Raw genomic sequence first — 18,998 nt, 5'->3', positions numbered from 1 at the left:
CCGGGGGAGGCCCGACTCGTATGGGGGCCGGGACCCAGGGACAAGCACCTCGGGGTCCACGTCGCTGGAGACAGGGGTCCGGGGGCAGGTACAAATTCAGCCGTTGCATGGACTCGGGCAACAGTCGTCTCCACCAAGGACCAGCAGCCGCGAAAATCCGGGAGCAGTCTGCAAGGATCAGGGCGAGCTAGGGGCGGTGTCCGGGCAGCTCACCATCAAAGGCAGGGGCAAACACCGAAGAGTCTGAGAACTGCACCCCCGGGCATGCCCTCGATCCACTACGCTTTAGCAACGGGAGCGGCCGTGGCGAGATGCAGGCCGGGGGCAGCACCGCTCCGGTGGACCGACTCCACCCAGTCACCACAGGCCGTTGTTGTTAAACTGCCACCCGGCCAAGGCGTCCACTCGAGGTCCCGGCTCCGGGGCTGCACGGGCCGCAAAGTTCATCCGCAGATTTCTCAGGCGGTACAGTAGCCAGAAACCCCGGAGTCACACGATCGGTTGCCACTCTCCTTCACAAACACGATCCCATGGCGCAAGCTGAGGATCTAGTACAGGATATCCGTGCGGGATGCGGAGGTTCACGGAGCCGGGAATCTACGCTGCCGTCTCGGTCGCCATCTTGGCTCCTCCCCCCGTGAATTGCCTTTCTGATGACTTCCTTATCGCTGCTGCTGCTGCTATGTTTAGTAAGTTGCATTTGCTAGGGGAACATCATAATTTAGAGCACTTAAGAAGACAGGGGGTGGGCAGCGCGTACTGACCTCTCTGTTGCTTCTCTTCCCTCTATAGTTCTTTCCCGGGAGGTTCCCTGCTGAGAGACAGAATCCCTTTTAGCCGCAGGATCAGAAGATATCGCAGCAACATTTTATTATTTTATCCACTTCCCTTTTCCCCGGGGGGCTTTCCCGCGCAGCAGTGTAGTTATTGCTCTGTGAGGGTCTGCGCCTCAGGGTCGAGGGGGGATAAACCACGCTCCATCGCTCCCGAAGGCTTCCTTCCGAGGTTAGTGGCAATCTGCATTCTGTAACCACTGACTCCACGACAGATTGGCAAGCCCAAGGAACGAGCCTGCCTGAGCGATGGACACGGCAACAGTCATGTCCTCTCTGCTGGATAGCCTCAATGCTCTCCAGCAAGAAGTACAGACATCCCGTAGGGAGACCCAAGAGCTTAGGAGTGAAATGGGAACACTACGTAGAGAAGTGGCGGGGCTCTCCAGAACTAGCACCCCCGCAACCACAGGGAGAGGGTCCTATATTAAAGACTGGACATTACCCCCGCCCATTTCCTCCCAAGGGGAGGGGCCCAAAGGGACAGGCATATTTACTACACCAGCAGCCTCTCCAGCAAGTATTAGTCCCATCCCAACAGTCCATGTGATTCAAAACCCTGGTATCCCCCTAGCCGCACCAGAACGTTTCTCTGGGGATCCAAAAAAAGTTTGAAACATTTATACATCAATGCCGACTCCATTTTCTGTGTAAACCAGTGGTGTTTCAAGAAGACACCTCCAAAACGTCGTTTATGATGTCCTATATGGGAGGAAACGCATCAAACTGGACAATACCCTTAATGGAACGGAACGATCCCGTGCTTCACAATTTCCAGGATTTCTGTGGCGAACTGAGAAAACTGTTTGATAGAAAAACTCATATGCTTTCCTTAGATCACAAACTTATGACACTACGACAAGGATCACAGGATCTCCTCACTTATATAACTACCTTTAACCGGCTCCTGGCGGAAACAACATGGCCCCAAGAAAAGCGTACCTCGTTGTTCTATCAGGGGCTTCGAGGAGAATTAAAGGACGTCCTATCCCAAGTGGTCCAGCTGCCGCCGACGTGTGAAGAATTAATTGAGCTCACAGTACAACTGGACCATAGACTACAAGAGAGAAAAGGGGATAAAAGTAGAGGAGAATCTCATGTGGTTTTACCTCGACTTCGGCCGTCTGCAAACGAACGTCCCAAAGGTACAGACGGGTCAGAACCCATGCAAATTGGAGGACTCCGGGGTCCGTTGACCCCAGAAGAAAGAGAAAAACGTAGACAACAGAAACTATGCCTGTATTGTGGAAAAGGAGGACACTTTATAAGAGAGTGTAGGGCCCGAACCAAGGGTTCAGAGAGGGGGTCTACGTTCAAGTCACAAGCCACCACCCAACAGGAAGCGGAAAACTCCTAAACCCAAGTCAGGACGGGATCTCCGTCTTGGGTTCTGAAAAGCTTACGATCCCTTTTGTTTTGGCTAACACCATCCAGCCCTCTGTTGCTCACATGAACGTGGACGTAACGCTGTGGGTAACATCTGAGTCGCCCCTACGAGTACCTGCTCTGCTTGATTCAGGAGCTACGGGAAATTTCATGGATCAACAATATGCACGAAATATAGGAGTCTCCTACGTTCAGAAAAAGACTCCTACCTTGGTAAGGGCGGTAGATGGGAAGGCGTTGACTTCGGGGCCTGTCCGTTACCAGACCATTCCCTTGGAGATGAAGATCACCGAAGAACATTACGAAACCATCAGCTTCGATCTCATTGACGCCCCTCATTTTCGTTTGATCTTGGGTATGCCATGGCTAACGCTGCACGATCCTGTTATACGATGGGCTCATCGTACTATTTCCTTGTCCTCTGAGTTCTGCAGAAACCATTGCACGAAACCTACTACGTCTCGTGAGACTATTCTACATACTCAAGCCGAGTACCTAGCGTCGGGGGTGGAAACAGTGGCCCCTTGTTACTCAGCCCCACTTCCAGAAGAGTATCTGGCGTTTCAGATGGTCTTTGACAAACAAAAGGCCACTCGACTGCCACCCCATCGGCCGTACGATTGCCGCATCGATTTATTACCAGGAGCTGACATTCCCTGTAGTCGAGTTTACGCCCTTACCGAACCAGAAAACCTGTATCTCAAAAACTACCTGGATGAAAACCTAGCGTCAGGATTCATCCGACACTCATCATCCCCTGCCTCGTCCCCACTCTTTTTATAACTAAAAAAGATTGTGACGAGTTGACAACGTGCATCGATTATAGAGCCCTCAACAAAATCACTGTGAAAAATAGGTATCCGTTACCGTTGATACCAGTGCTACTTGATCAATTGAAGGGGGCTCAAGTCTATACCAAACTGGATCTTCGAGGGGCATATCACTTGGTACGAGTCAGAACAGGAGATGAATGGAAAACCGCTTTTCGGACCAAGTATGGCCTGTTCGAGTACCAAGTGATGCCCTTCGGACTGTGCAACGCCCCAGCAGCGTTCCAGTTCCTTATGGACGAGGTTTTGCGTGGATTACTGAACTCTATATGCATCGTCTATATCGATGATATTCTCATCTATTCCTCAAACCTCTCGGAACATGTCATTCATGTGAGAACTGTGCTGGAACGCCTTCAAAAACACTCTCTCTACGCCAAGTTAGAGAAATGTCTTTTTCATGTGCCTGAAGTGGCTTATTTGGGGTACATCATTAACGCCCGGGGCTTCCAGATGGATATGGCAAAGGTCTCAGCAATAACCCAATGGAAGGCACCTCTCAATGTGAAATCCGTGCAGAGCTTCCTTGGTTTTGACAATTACTACAGACGGTTCATTAAAGACTTCTCCAAAGTAATTCACCCCATAACCCGTCTTTTGCGAAAGAATACTCCCTTCTTGTGGAACGAAGAAGCAGGCCAAGCATTTGAGGATTTGAAACAAAGGTTTACCCATGCTCCCATTCTGCGTCATCCAGATTCCCGATTGCCCTACATCCTTGAAACAGATGCTTCTCAACATGCCTTGGGAGGGGTACTGTCGCAGCGGCATCCGACGACAGGGCAAATCCACCCAGTCGCCTTCTATTCGAAAAAACTCACCCCTAGTGAAGTGAACTACTCAATCTCGGACAAGGAACTCTTAGCCATCAAGAGGGCCTGCGAAGAGTGGAGGCATTATCTCCTGGGAGCTCACCACACTGTAGAAATTTATACGGATCACAGAAACCTGTTATTCCTGAAAACAGCCAAAGCCTTGACGCCCCGACAACTTCGATGGTCTCTTTTCTTCTCTGATTATGACTTTGTCATAAAATTCAAGCCCGGTCTTCAGAATAGTAAGGCGGATGCTTTATCTCGACAAGACGAAACAGCGGAAGGGCCAACAGAAGTAACGGAACCCCCTTCCATCTTACCCCGCCAGGCCTTTTCTGAAATGCTCGGTGCCACTTCCATATCGCAGACCTTTCTTGAAGAAACCAAGACAGCCTTGACCAACGTGAATCTTCAACAATGGATCGACGGAGACCCCGAAAATAGGCTAATCCACGAACATTTGGCATATCACAAGCATGCCTTATATGTTCCTTTGGTCGCCCTTCAAAACCAAGCATTGGCTTGGGTTCATGATTCCACTCTAGGAGGGCATCTGGGAGAATAGAAGAAGATAGCGGCATTAAAAAGATCCTTTTGGTGGCCCTCCCTGCATAAAGACACGCAAGAATATATACGTACTTGTTCAGTGTGTGCTCAAAGCAAAGCATGTCACTCAAAACCCGCAGGCCTTTTACGACCAATTCCCATTCCTCCCCTTCCATGGCACACAGTTTCTATGGACTTTATTGTAGAAATGCCTCCCTGCGAAGGTTATACCGTCATTCTTGTAATCATAGACCACCTGACAAAGATGGGTCACTTTATTCCGTTGAAGAAACTTCCAACGTCCTCTGAACTGGCTGTCACCTTCTTACAACATGTTGTTCGCGCCCATGGAATTCCCAGAGTTATTATCACTGACCGGGGTACTCAGTTTACTTCGCGTTTCTGGAAGGCACTTTGCTCCACCATGAAGATAGATGCCCGGTTATCCACCAGTTACCACCCACAAACCGACGGCAAAATAGAACGATTAAATCAATCTTTGGAGCAATACCTGCGGTGTTTAACCTTACAGAATTCATTAGACTGGTACCCTCTAATTTGGACAGCAGAGTTCACATACAACAACGCGGAACACGCCACCCTGGGTTGACCACCTTTCTTCTGTCTGTCAGGGTTTCATCCAAACATGCTTCCATTCGATTGGCCTGTGGTTTCCAAACATCCTACCATTCAAGAACATCATGCTCATCTTCGTATAGTACTGTCAGAAGCAAAGAACCAACTACAGAAAGCTCAAGACGCCCACAAGCGCTTCGCAGACAAGAACAGAAGTCCTGAGCCACGTTATCAAGTAGGAGATTGGGTTTGGCTGTCTACAAAGAACCTACATTTGAAGGGAGGGGGAAAGCTTTCGCCCAAGTACATAGGGCCAGTACATAGGGCCGTACGAAGTGGAGGAAGTCATTAACCCAGTCGCTCTAAAACTGTCCCTTCCCCGTACCTGGCATTTACACCCAGTATTTCACGTCTCCTTACTGAAATTGTGTCCTAGTACTATGAGGCTTCCCTCTCAACCTGCCCCTATTGAAGTAGACGGACAAGAAGAATACGAAGTGAAAGCCATTTTAGATTCCCGCTTAGTCAGAGGGCGGGTGCAGTACCTGATAGACTGGGTAGGGTATGGGGTGGAAGATCGAACCTGGGAACCTGCTAGTAACCTACATTGCCCTCTTTTAGTGACAAGATTTCATGCTCAAAATCCAGGGAAGCCTGGCCGACCGCCGAGACGGCAGTCCTCAAGAGGGGGCTCTGTCGCGATTACTGCAGGGAAAGGCCAGGGCAAGGCGCGCACCATGAATTTGTCCCCCAGCGCTTTTAGATTACAGCGCGCGTTTCGATATGCAGGGCGCGTAAGGGGAGGTAGTGGCACACAACAGCACAGGGCACTACAACTCCCAGCATGCCCACAGACAAAGAACCGGAAGTAGTACCCGGCGGTGTAGCCGGAATACGATAAAGCACTTCCCTCTCCCAGGGTTCAGTGCTTGCCAATGAAGTCCCAAGCATTCTCGTAGCGGAAGGTATTCCCCGCTGGATTCTGCCCGCCGACGAAACTCCGCACCTGTGAACCTGTAGCGGCTTACTTATTCGAAGACTCCACGTCGCGTTTCCGAGGCCGTTACCTTTTCAGTTACCTGTTAGCTCGCACGGCGCCAAGGAGCTCGAGGCGCCTCCCGTCTGAAAGCCGTTCAGTGAGTAGCGCGTATACAAGGATTCTTGCTTGTTTTCCTTTTGTTCACTTTGACACGCAGGAGAACTTCGATACTGCTCTGCCTCATGATGTCTTGCTGCACTCATTTGTTTCACTACATTTTGACTTTCCCATGAACACTCTTTTATGCCTAGAAACCTGCTGCTCTTCAGTCTTGAACAGGATAGTGCTTTTGGAAGCCCTATTGCAAACCCCTACACCTGTGACGTAACAGAGTGGGGAAACTAACTCTGCCACAGCTCAGTCCTGAGATGCTAGTTCGCATTTCGCCTTTGCGCCTGCAGTGAATTGCCTTTCTGATGACTTCCTTATCGCTGCTGCTGCTGCTATGTTTAGTAAGTTGCATTTGCTAGGGGAACATCATAATTTAGAGCACTTAAGAAGACAGGGGGTGGGCAGCGCGTACTAACCTCTCTGTTGCTTCTCTTCCCTCTATAGTTCTTTCCCGGGAGGTTCCCTGCTGAGAGACAGAATCCCTTTTAGCCGCAGGATCAGAAGATATCGCAGCAACATTTTATTATTTTATCCACTTCCCTTTTCCCCGGGGGGCTTTCCCGCGCAGCAGTGTAGTTAATGCTCTGTGAGGGTCTGCGCCTCAGGGTCGAGGGGGGATAAACCACGCTCCATCGCTCCCGAAGGCTTCCTTCCGAAGTTAGTGGCAATCTGCATGCTGTAACCACTGACTCCACGACAATTATTTAAAAAAACAATCAATAACTAAATCCACAACGCATTTCGAGTCCTAGTCCAAACGATGCAAGGACTCTCATCAGGGCTTCTGAATCTCTAGATTCGCACTGGACTTCATTCCTGTGTACAATGGTGATTTGTCTAAGACAATAATAAACAAAACTATTAACAGTATTATTTTGTTTATTATTGTCTTAGACAAATCACCATTGCACACAGGAATGAAGTCCAGTGCGAATCTAGACATTCAGAAGCCCTGATGAGAGTCCTTGCATCGTTTGGACTAGGACTCAAAACGCGTTGTGGATTTAGTTATTGATTGTTTTTTTAAAATAATATATGCAATTCTTTTTTGATATGACTACATGTCTTTCTCTTTATACATTTTCAGAAAACAAATGAATTTTTGAGAAAATAATACGGGTTAATAAAAACCTGATTTAACAAAAGTCATGTTTGTTGATCACTTCAACGTTAAAAAATATGCTGTAAGTAATTTGTAGGCTCGGGTAATTACTTTTTTCTTGTTGAATTTATGGCCCTATACGATCCTACTCCCATTGGGCCTTTTTGATTATCACTTTTAGAAAGTAGGCATTTTCTTATTTAAGCATTCTGTGTGACTCTGCTGGTTTTTGTATTGACTGTCTGGTATTGGATTGACAGGGGCTAGGGATGTGCATTCACTGTAGAGAGAAACAAGGGGGTGTGGAGGTGTGTTCTGACTTTCCTGGGTGACTCAGAGCTGAGCTGAATAGACCTTGGCTGCATTTAGAGTGGTAGGAGGAGTTTCACTAACACCTGAATAGGCAGTGCCTCCTTTGCACAATGCTGTCTCCACCTCCTGTAGTAATGCTGTACAAGAGAGAACGGAACTGGTTTGGACTGGGGTCAGAGACCTTTGCCACAAAGAGAACAAAGACAAAATGGGGTATAAGTAGTGGGCCTTAAACCCCAGAGGATTAGATCACTTCCGGACTCAAGATGAACCTTTGTCAAGGTGAAGAGCTAGAGAGCTGTGCGGAGGAGTACTGCCCCTTTGCTGTGTTCTGTGTGGGGTTGGCCTGCAGTTGCTGCTTCTGCCAAGGAAAGGACAAAGACTGGAACTTTGCTAAGAAAACTGCTTGAAGAAGAATCTCCAAATGCTTGTGTGCTGGCCTCCTGTTGTGAACTCTCAGGGACACAAAGACTTTACCACCAGCTCTCCTGAACTACAATGCTGGGAGTTGAGACCTGCCAAGAGCTGCCTGTTCAGTTTTGGGTCTCTGAAGGTTGTTCCTGTTGGGAGCTGGAAGAAACCTAAAAGAAGCAAGAAAAACAATCTCTGACGCAATTAGTGACACAACGAACTGCACCAAGGCTAGGGACACCGCTCATACAGTGTACGACGCACCGCCCCGCCACTGCAGCACCGACACCCTTCAGTGCTTGGCGATGCCTGCAGTAATCGGCCTTCCCAACTCCAGCACCTGAACCAAAGCCATCACCGCCAGCACCTGTATCCCGTTATCACAGAGCTGATAACAGCCGAGGGTGACTTCAAGAGACTTCGACTTCGCATTTCCTCACCGGAACCGGTACCTCACCACCAACGCAACCAACTTCCCTGGTCCTGGACGCGACACGTCGCCTCCTCATGGACACGATGCCTCGCGTCTGCCATGGCAGCCAGGGAGCCAGCCTCAACCTTGGCACCAACGCCACATCTCCATGACGCCGTGCATCATTCAAACATTTCGCTCCAAGGTACTGTTGTTTGAGGGGTATCCGTGTGACACCGTGCCCAACGTCGCGCACCTCGCCGTCAGTGCCATACTTTGGATTATTGCCTGTCACAACGTCGTAATGGCCCCAAGTGGAGCTATTCATTTGCTACAAGTTCTATTTTTTAAAGAACTGTAAAGTCATATTTTACTACCCTCATGTTGAACTTTTGTCATTTTATCATTTGGTTTAGATAAAGTGACCATGGGCCTATTTTCCCATAAAGTGGCTCGGTGCAGTGCTGTAAGCCATTTTGCTGTGCTTACAAAGCACAGGGATGCATCATATCTACAACTATATGATAAATCCCTGTGATCCCACTGCATTGGCGCACAATTGGCTGCCATGCGCTGACGCAGGCAACCTTGCCTCATGGTGCGAGTGTGCCTGCGTTGCAGGGAGATTATTTTTGTGCAGGAAGGGACACCTAACTGTACAAGAACAATCACAAGAGGTGATTTCCTCTTTCTATTTGTGCTGCTGCAGGATGCAGCACGCATAGAAAGAGGAAAAATATTTCTCCACGTTGTGCCTCCCGATATCTCCCCTGGTTTCCAAGTTTACGATTTCTCATAAATCTGGAAATGAGGCAGAAGCCATGGGTGTTGTGTGTGAACACCCATAGCAACACCCATGGCACGCTACTTTCACACAAAGTGCTGCGTGTAAAGGGGCCGTATTTACAAGGACATGAAAACCCAAACTTCGTGGCTTTATGTAACTAGATTTGTAAATTTGAAAATGTGTTTTATTATGCTCGATTAATTAAAACCATTGCATACATTAAATAGACATTCAAATTGGAACGCATTACACTAATACAAAGAATTAAACACTGTTAAGATGTTCCAATTTGTGTTATACGTAAAACAATATAAAAACTGTCTCATAAGTGTTAATTTCTCCAACACAGTTGATGCTTAATCAAATTAAAGGTCAATATAGTAAGGGTTACCTTTATGAGCTATCAACCCACCAAGTTCCGTCCCAAAGTTTTTTGCTCTTTGGACTTTTTTTTTTTTAAGTGCTGCTTCTAACCACACGAAGTGTTCCTGGGCTACTACAAAACAGCATCAATTTACGCCTGTTTATAACATCATGATGCCGTTTTAAAGAGTCTTAATGTGGTATGGCAGAGCTGACTCAAGTAATGCCCAAGTCCATTATGTGAAGCTGGTTCGTAACCGGTTGAGATAGATTTTTCAATCCCTGTGCAGTAAGATCAAAAAATGTTGTAAGGTAACAATTTAGCTGTACTAAATTTGGATTAAAACACACCATTATCGCCTGCCTGCAGGACCTGACACCAATGCTGGTTGAGGAATGGTTTTAGTAGGGGTTTCCTTATATCCTTTAGGTTGTTACAAATGCAAATTATATGGATAAGGTCCTCCGTGCGGCAAGCACACAGACCGCATGGCTGATCTCCTCCTCTTCTCTCCCAACGCATTAAAAACGGATTGATCGAGCCAACTCCCAACCGAAGTTTAAAAATGTTTTCCTTAGTCGCTATCTTTGTTCCTGCTTTGAAGTAGGGCTGGGGTTTGAGGACGTCATAGTTGTTGAGCATAACCCAGCCATGAGCTCGTTTAGACAGCGCTTTATTATCCTATATGATCTTGTTGTCTTTGTGACTATTTCTTTTAAAATGAGCCGTTGAGGTATTCCACAGGTCTGTCAGGCCTAGAGTCTTGATGGATTCCAATAGGTATTTATTGGCTGGTGATTTTCTAGTGCGGATCTCCCAGAGAGGTTGTTCAGGGACCCTTCTTCGGCAGCTCTAATTTTATGCCAACATTTCGCATAAGATCCCCTTCTTTCTGTCACCTGATTTTGGAGCCCAAATTCCAACCTTTTTTGGGCCAGAGAAACATATTTGGGGAGCTGGGAGATCGTTCATAGGAGTTTGCTATTATGCTGTCTAGAGTTGTTGCATCTATTCCTCTCAATGGTTCACTCCTATTGGTGATTGTGGGCTGGACTTTTAAAAAAGGATCTAGCGTTAGGTCCGGCAGCATCTTCTTCAAGGGTTTTAGTGCTAGGTAGGTCATAATTCCCTTCCTTCGCAGGGATTCAATCTGGGGGTTGAAGGAGTTGTTTTGATCTAAAAGTATACCCAAGTATTTGTAGCTTATTACTTGATTTAGGGGATTCCCATTCAAGAACCAACTAGGTTTCGTCTTCTTGTGGTAGTTTACTGTCATAATTTTGTTTTGTTTTTTAATTTATTTTCAAAGCATTCCATTGTGAAAATGTATGGGTCACGTCCAGAAGATGAAGTCCGATGGGGGTCCGGCTGATCCTGGGCTAGGGTGGCTTTAAGTGTCCTTGTAAATATAGGACACCAAGATGCACAGCTGGTGCATCACAAAAAGTGATGCACCAACGGCGCAAGGGGCTTAACTGATATACTGGTGTAGTGACCATTTGTGATGTTTTCACTGTTTTACTGTGTGTTTTGAGTACACATACTTTACATTGCCTTTGGGGATAAGCCTGTCTGCTCCTGCCAATCTACCGAGGGAATAAGCAGGGGTTATCTAAACTGTGTATCCCCCTTACCCTGAATAGAACCAAGGGTCCCTACTTGGACAAAGGTACCTCTGCCAATCAGAGAGCCCATTTCTAAAATTTGTGGTCAGTGGTGAGGACTGAACTTGTATTTCTACTTGACCCACAATGATTGGTGTACATCACTAGTTTAGTGCAGACCACTATGCAACCACATGCTGTTTTCTGGTTATATTTTTAATTGACCCTTTAAGTATCCACACACCATGTCTCTAATTTGTAAACCAGCAAATGATGTTGCAGAACTGGAGTTTGATGTTGAAATATTGCAAAGTAGATCAACTCAGACAATTCTACAAAGGTTTGGATGCCCAATGAGGAGCACCTCTGGGAAAGCAGAGCTGCAGAAGGCATTGAGTACCTGCTGGGAGGCCAGAGAAGCTAGGGATGCCGTTGTAGACATGGATTTACCAGAAGAGGGATTTGTGCTCCAGAATTTGCCTGTTGGAAGAGCAGCTTCCATGGCTGCAGCAGTGTGTCTTCCATGAATTTGTCTCCAGAGGAAATGGAGGAACGGTGAAGGGTCGGGATCATGAGTTGGAGCTTGAGAAGCTCAGAAGAGAAGACAGGGCCCAGGCTTTGGAGGAAAAGAAGTTGCTTTTGGCACATACATTGAGCATGAGAGAGCTGGACAGCAAAGCCGGACAAGTAGAGTCCAGCGCAAATAGTGGCAGCGTACAACCAATGCAATCTGGGGTTAAGGTCTACATTCCCAAACATCTAGTGCAGAATTTCCAGAAGGGGAGGATATTTATGCCCGGTTTGCATCTTATGAGGCCGCACTACATATGAATGAGGTCCCTGAGAAACACTGGGGGGGCGAGCCCGTGGAAACACTTTCAGGCCAATGGGAGGAACACTCCAACACTTTTGGAGGAGGCGGGTACTCTCACCTACCCCAATATGAAGGAGGCTTTATGCCCCAGGTTTGGGCTCACACTGGAGCAGTACAGGGAGAGATGTAGATCTTTTAAAAAGCTTGAATCCAATAAGTGAGTTGAATGTGTGAATCTTTATAGCAGAGCACTGGATGGTTGGATAAAGGGCAGCAAGGTAACTGATTACCAGGGGCTTTGCAATCTGATTTATTGGGAGTACTGTCGTGTAGCACCTATATATCCCATACAGGATCTGCGCGTTCGGATAACATAAACTGTGGGTTTGGTGGCAGACTGGTTCCGAGCACCCCACCGGATATGTTAACCTAGTTTGCATAAGCTACCTCACAGTGCCACTAGAGTCTCCTCTTCCAGGGAGAGAATAGTTTCTGGCAACCTCAGAACATGACAACCCTGATCCCTCAGGATTATGGAAACAATATATTACTTTTCGCTCAGTCACTCGTGCTCACTTAGTTTATCTCAGAGATATACAGAATAAACAGTCTAGGCGTTTCAATAAGGATTTATTGAACAGTTGTTATTCTAGTGTAGAACAGATTTGCTGTAACAACCATTAGACAGTAGCAGAGATATATGATTAGCAGTACGACGAAAGTAAAGGGATGGTATAGTTCGACCATCTTGCAGTAATCATGAATATATGCAAGTACATAAAACACATGATAAGAAAGTGCGTACTCCTATGATGCCTCCCTAACTAGATGTACCTAGCATTGGTGTAGGTGTTATGCATTATGTCAAGAATCCCTCTACGGTCCAGTCAACCCAATTTCCTGAGTAAGGAGAGAATATGGGACCCCATCCTGGTCTCGAGTTGGACACCCCGCGAGGGATGTTAGACCACTGCTAGCTGGAGCGCCTGCATGCAGGAACCTCAGCGTCTCTGGTCAGTGTGTCAGCCAGGAAGTCACGGTCTCCTCTCTCTGTCTAAGCAAGACAAGATGTATATATACCCACAGGTCTCCCCAGGGGTCCTACCTTGCTGTGTTACTGTGTCGGCCTAAAGGATGATGTAGGGCTTGAACTTTAACATAGATATTATACAGGAGATGTTTATCCTGCTGTGAGTCCTGCTGTGCTTCCAAGAAGCCTCATGCATAATGTATGGGTATCGAACCAGGGAAAAACCCGCGTTCTGAATGCAGTGTTGTATCGAGGTAAAAGGTCAGTCCCTATGAACCGTTATGTATGAAATGTAGGGAAGAATATAGGTGAAAGGTTACAGTATTTACCTGCGCCTATATGGGGTACCTATATGGAATATATCAGTACTTGAGTAGTCTTTGTGTTCCAGAGTTGCCCCAGTAAGCTGACTGACCCCAGGAAGCTTGCTCAGGAGGCGGACCGCTGGAAAAGTACCAGGGTCCACAAGGGGCATGTGGGAAACCCAGTCAAGGATGGGCAGGGTCCACAGCAGAAGAGCGGGGGGACAAGGGTAACCAAAAGGAGTTCTCTAAAGGACCCCAAAATAGTTCCCGGGAAAGATTCCTTGCCCCCCTTGGTAAGACGCCATGGCCCCCTAGGGGTAGCCCAGACAAGCGGGGTCCCCGCAAGTGTTATACATGTGGTCAGGAGGGTCACAAGCAGAGTGGTCCAAAGTGTGCCAAGACACCACCAGCACCCACTGGTGCACCGTCATAGGGGTTAGTTAGTGTAGTGCTGGGGGAGGAGTTGATTCCAAGTGAGGAGGGGAACCAGCTGTGAGGACCTTTATCTCATTAGGAGATTGAACCAGGAAACCTGTGTGCCGGATAACACTAAGCAGTACCTGCAGTGGGTGACCATCAATTGGAGGAGGGTGGAAGCTCTGACAGACACAGGAGCCAGTGTGACATCTGTGGAGTGTCAGTGGTTGTCTGAGGAGCAGGTAATCCCCAATGTACTTTACCCAGTAGTTGCTGCAGACAACTCTGTGCCCCTGTGTAAGGTAGCTTAGGTTCCCTTTGAGCGGGGGGATCTCAGGTCCTTTGAAGTTTGTTGTGAGTCCATCCATGCCTGTTGACTGTCTGCTTAGCAATGACCTTTAGAGTTACCCTTGGAAGGAGGTGGAATACGCCAGGCTCCTTTGGAGATGATGGGTCTGCCTGAGTTGGCGTGTGTGACCATTCGTCCATGGCAGCCAGTAAGGGTAATCAAGAGAACCTGGAGCCTGAAACAGTGGCCCAGGTGCCTGCCAGAAAGAAGAGGGACAGGGGGCATGGGAAACCCGCTCTAGAAGTTCCCATTGTCTAGGAGGAGGCAGACCTTGAGGCGTATGCCCTGGAACCTACAGGGGAGCAAGTGGGTGAATTTGGAGACCTGCCTAAGCTGACCCATTGGCAGGAGGAAGGAGGTCCCTCCAGGGAGGAATTCTGCAAGGCGCAGATGGATTGCCCTACTCTTGAGGGTTTAGGGCAGCAGGCTACAGACCAGGCAGCAGGTGATCAGTCTGGATCACATTGGTTTATTAGGAGAATGGTCATCTATATAGAGAGCTTAATGACGCTGAGCCTGGGTCAGCCCATGTGCTGGTGGTACCCCAGTGCTGCCGGACCTTCCTACTGGGTCTAGCTCCTGATGTGCCTTTTTGGCAGGACATTTGGGGCGTGACAAAACCTTTCACAGGCTTGTTGCCCACTTCTTTTGGCTCCAGATGCAAAGGCACATTGATAGTCATTGTAGGACTTGTCAGACTTGCCAGGCAAGAGTGGAGGGAAGTATAAGGCTCCCCTCCAATCCTTCCCTGTGGTGAGAAATCCTTTTTAGCGGGTGAGCATTGATATTGTGGGGCCACTGAACCTTAGACAGCCTTAGGCAGCAAATATATCTTAGCCTTGGTTGATCATGACACTGGGTACCCGGAAGCTGTCCCTCTCAGGACAATCACAGCCCCTGTGGTGACCCGTGTATTGATGGAGATCTTTTCCCATGTGGGGTTCCCCAGAGAGGTGGTGTCTGAACGTGGTACAACCTTCATATGTTGGGAGGAGAACATTGCGGCGGTCGGCTGATCCGCTGCAGCGCTCCGAAATCAGGCTCCCAATGCACTCTGCCTAGACGTTTGCGAATACGCGTCTAAAAATGTTTCCCCGTAACCCGGAGGGACAGATTTCTCATTCAAGTTAACTTTGTTAAGAAAGGCCCGTGTTGGTAGGAATACGGAGCGTTTGTTTCCCTAACGATCGTACCTGGTCTCCGGCTCCGCTCGGTGTATGCGGGCTGCTTTCCCTCTCTATGACCGGAGGTAGCGAGTTTAGCGGTGGAGGCAGCTGCGGTGCAGCGGGTGCAGCGGGTGTTACTCGCCCTAATCAACTCGTATTACCGGCTGTTCTAAAGTTAGGATTGTGGTCCGTAGCCGCCCTGGAGCTGTGTCGGGGGAGGAAGGCGCGCTGTCTGACTCTCGCTGCATGTAATATCTCCTCCCAGGCTCAGAAGCGCGAGTATATTTCTCGAGGTGCGGTGGAGGGTGAAGGAGGTGTTGAGTGCCCTGTGGGCGCGAAGATCGTGGAAAGCGGCGAGGAGGGTGGGGAGGGGTTCCTGGAGGAGTTAACTAAGAAGTGTCCACAGCCATTACAGCAGCTACAACAGCAGTCATCTAAAAGTAGAAGCTCACGTAGAAGAGGCAAGGAGTCCATTAAGGTACAGTGGAAGAAGCCTGCTCCTACCTCACAGGTAAATCTGGCTGATTTGGTACACAGCGGACCCTCACCCCCTAAAGGTAAGAAAGCCTCATCCTATCTGTCTGTGGAAGTAAAATCGAAGTGTACAAGATCAAACGGGGTCAGAGGTAAAGCTAAATATAAAAGGGATTCAAGCGTGCCACCTGATTTGAACTCGAAGATAACCCCGTCTCTGCGCTCATACTTTAAAGCTGTACCACAGGTGCTTCGTTTGACGGAGGCTCAGGGCATGTCTTCTCCCTTGACAGTAATGGACACTGGCGTTAACGGTATGCCCGTCTCGAGTGCCCTAGGTGTCATGGGAGTTCCAGCCGCGGACTCTGTTCCTGCCTCTTGTGTCCCTTCTGGTGGAGACTCTGGTCCTAAGCTCACTTCTGAGTGTGTTTTGTCTGATGTGGATTTGGTTCAGCCAGATTTAGAGACCAGTGATTCGGTCAAGACTCTCAAGCCTCAGCTTCCGGGGGGGGGAAGTCATGGTAACGCAAGAGAAGTAGGGGGGGCAGGCGATTCTGCTACTCTTGATCCGGTAATCCGAGTGGATCCAGATACGGGGGCGTAATCTCTACGGCTTCTATACTGGCAATGTTATCAACCCTGTCCCGTGATATTAAAAAAGGGTTTGAAGAGTCTTCTGCTAATCAGGCGGACATTCGGAGCTATTGCGAGTCCTTAGATAAAAAGATCGATGGGCTAACATCTAGGACGGGGGAGCTAGAAGAGACGGTTGCTGTGATGTCTATCCATTTGGACAAAGCCAAGGAAGACATTGTTAATTTGCAAAAGGAGGATCAGGCCCTACTTGATAGGATGGAATTGCTGGAAAATAATGCCAGGAGAGCCAATATACGTATACTTAATGTGCCTGAAGGTTCCGAGGGTTCTGACGTAAAACATTTTGTGGTGCAATTGCTAAAGGAGTCGTTATGTCTCGATAAATCTCTAGAGGAACTGACCATCGATATACAGAGGGTCCATAGAGATCCGTTCAGGAGAAATCAACAAAGATCTAAACCTCGCAAAATCTTGGTTAACTTCCATACCTATGCACTCAAAGAACAGATCCTCAACTTAGCCCTGAAACAAAAATACCTCCTTGGAAAGGGATTTACTTTCCTCATTAGATCTGACCTTTCTAGGGTTACGTTAGCGAAGCAGTGGGAGTTTGGTAGGCGGCTTGAGGCATTTAGAAAATTGGGGGCAACGGCTCAGCTGGTGCTCCCTGCTGCCCTGAAGGTGATGTTCAATAATAAGATGTTTAACATCAGGTCAGTGCAAGCCGTTGACGAGCTCCTTTTGGAGTTGGGCAATAAGGCAGCTGGCTGATATGTACCTTTTGTAAAATTTCAGACCAAAAAAAAAAAAAATGGGCTCCTGAGTGTTAAAATATATTAGTAGATTTGTAGGTATTGAATTTAGTTTTTTGGTATTAGTAGAGGTAGTTTTGGCTACAACACAACTATCATGGGGGAGAAGGGGGATGGGGGAGACTGGAAAGAAAAAAAAAAAAGAATGGTGAAAAGGGAAAAAAAAAATATATATATACTTTTGGTGAAGGGTAGAAATTTTAGTCTGTTTTCTCCTCTCCTCTCCTTTCTCCTTTCCTTGTTCTATCCTTGTTGTATCCATAAACTCCCATTCTCATATACCAGCATTCACAGATTTTGTTAGAATATGTGCGCAATTAGATCACTTTTGGAGGGGAAATTGGTTTAGCGTCAGGGAGGGTCACGGGAGCTTGAGATGGGGTGCTATCTACTGGATTTGTTCCGGTTAGATACACCAAGGGTTCTCCATGGGTGGGAGGGGGATGTGAGGGGATATAGGGATCACGGGGTAAAATGTCTTATGAAATTCCTCGTGTGCCAACCTTGTGCGCTATTGTATTCTGCTGGGTGTAGGATAATTTCAGATATGCAACTATCAGACATTAGGTTAGGTCATACGGGTGATGTCCCAAGTCTCTGGGTGGGGTTGAGAGGCATTGAAGTCAGATGGCTAATTTAAAGATAATATCTTGGAACGTAAATGGCCTGCGTACTAAACCTAGGGCCAGGAAAATACTTCAATATCTTCGGGATTCTGAGGCACAGGTCATTATCCTGCAAGAGACGCATCTGGTTCAAGACGAAATGGATCCGTTAGTTAAAGAGAATAAGTGGATCGACTTTTCAATTTCTACTTCTCAGTCTTTGACTTGTAGAGGGGTTTCACTTATCTTCAAAAAACAACTTAGGGCTAAAGTGTTAGATTTTAAGGTTGACCCAGCGGGTAGATGGGTTATTGCCTCCCTGTCTATTTTGGGCAGTCAGTTTACTATTGTGGGGTATTATGGTCCTAATCAGGACGATCCGTCATCTTTGGAGGTAATTTTTTCTCACCTTTTGTCCCTCCCTGAGCCTGTAATTTTTGCAGGTGATTTTAATATCGTCTTAGACCCCACTCTTGATAAATCGCATAATAGTCGATCTCGAATTCCATCAAAATCTAGATCCTTTTTGCTTAGTGAAATGAAGCAATATGGCTATGTGGATATTTGGAGGCTGAGGGCAGGTGAACAGCTGGGTTTCTCTTATAGGAATCAAAAATATCGCCACCAATCCAGAATAGACTTTGTATTAGTCAGCCATACATTAGTAGATTCTGTTAAAGATGTTAAATACCTCCCGTTACATCTATCAGACCACTCGGCAGTAACCATGGAGCTTATTTCGATGCTATGTTTGTCAGCTAGAAGTTGGTCCTTTGATCGCTCCTTACTTTCTCACCCGGACGATGTTCTTTTTTTTAAGTCTGAGGTGAGTCACTTTTTAACAACAAATGTAGGATCGGCAAGCATCGGAGTGGTGTGGGACTCTCTTAAAGCTTTTGTGAGAGGCCTTATTACAAACAAAATGGCTTACAGGAGGAGGCAATACAAAGAGGCAGTGACATCAGTGGAAGCAGACATCGCTAAGACTCAGTTAGACCTAGACGCTGATTCCATTACATCAGAGGATCGCTCTCTTTTGTCTGGAAGATTAATTTCTTTAAAAGGCCACCTCGCTTCTGTCTTAAATCTGCGGATACAAGAAAGATGGGAGGCCAGTAAGCTCGCACATTTTCAGTATGGAGAAGGAGCAGGGAAGCTATTGGCATGGAAAACCAAAACAGACCAAGTTCGTAATAATATCGAGGTGATTAATGTCAATGGCTCCCCACTCTCCCGAGATGAAGATATTAGATCCGCCTTCAGAGATTTTTTTCAAAATATCTACTGTGAGGATAAGAACA

The sequence above is a fragment of the Triturus cristatus genome, chromosome 8 (genome assembly GCF_964204655.1).
Source record: "Triturus cristatus chromosome 8, aTriCri1.1, whole genome shotgun sequence".
NCBI classification, from domain to species: domain Eukaryota; kingdom Metazoa; phylum Chordata; class Amphibia; order Caudata; family Salamandridae; genus Triturus; species Triturus cristatus.
This window is presented reverse-complemented; position numbering follows the sequence as displayed.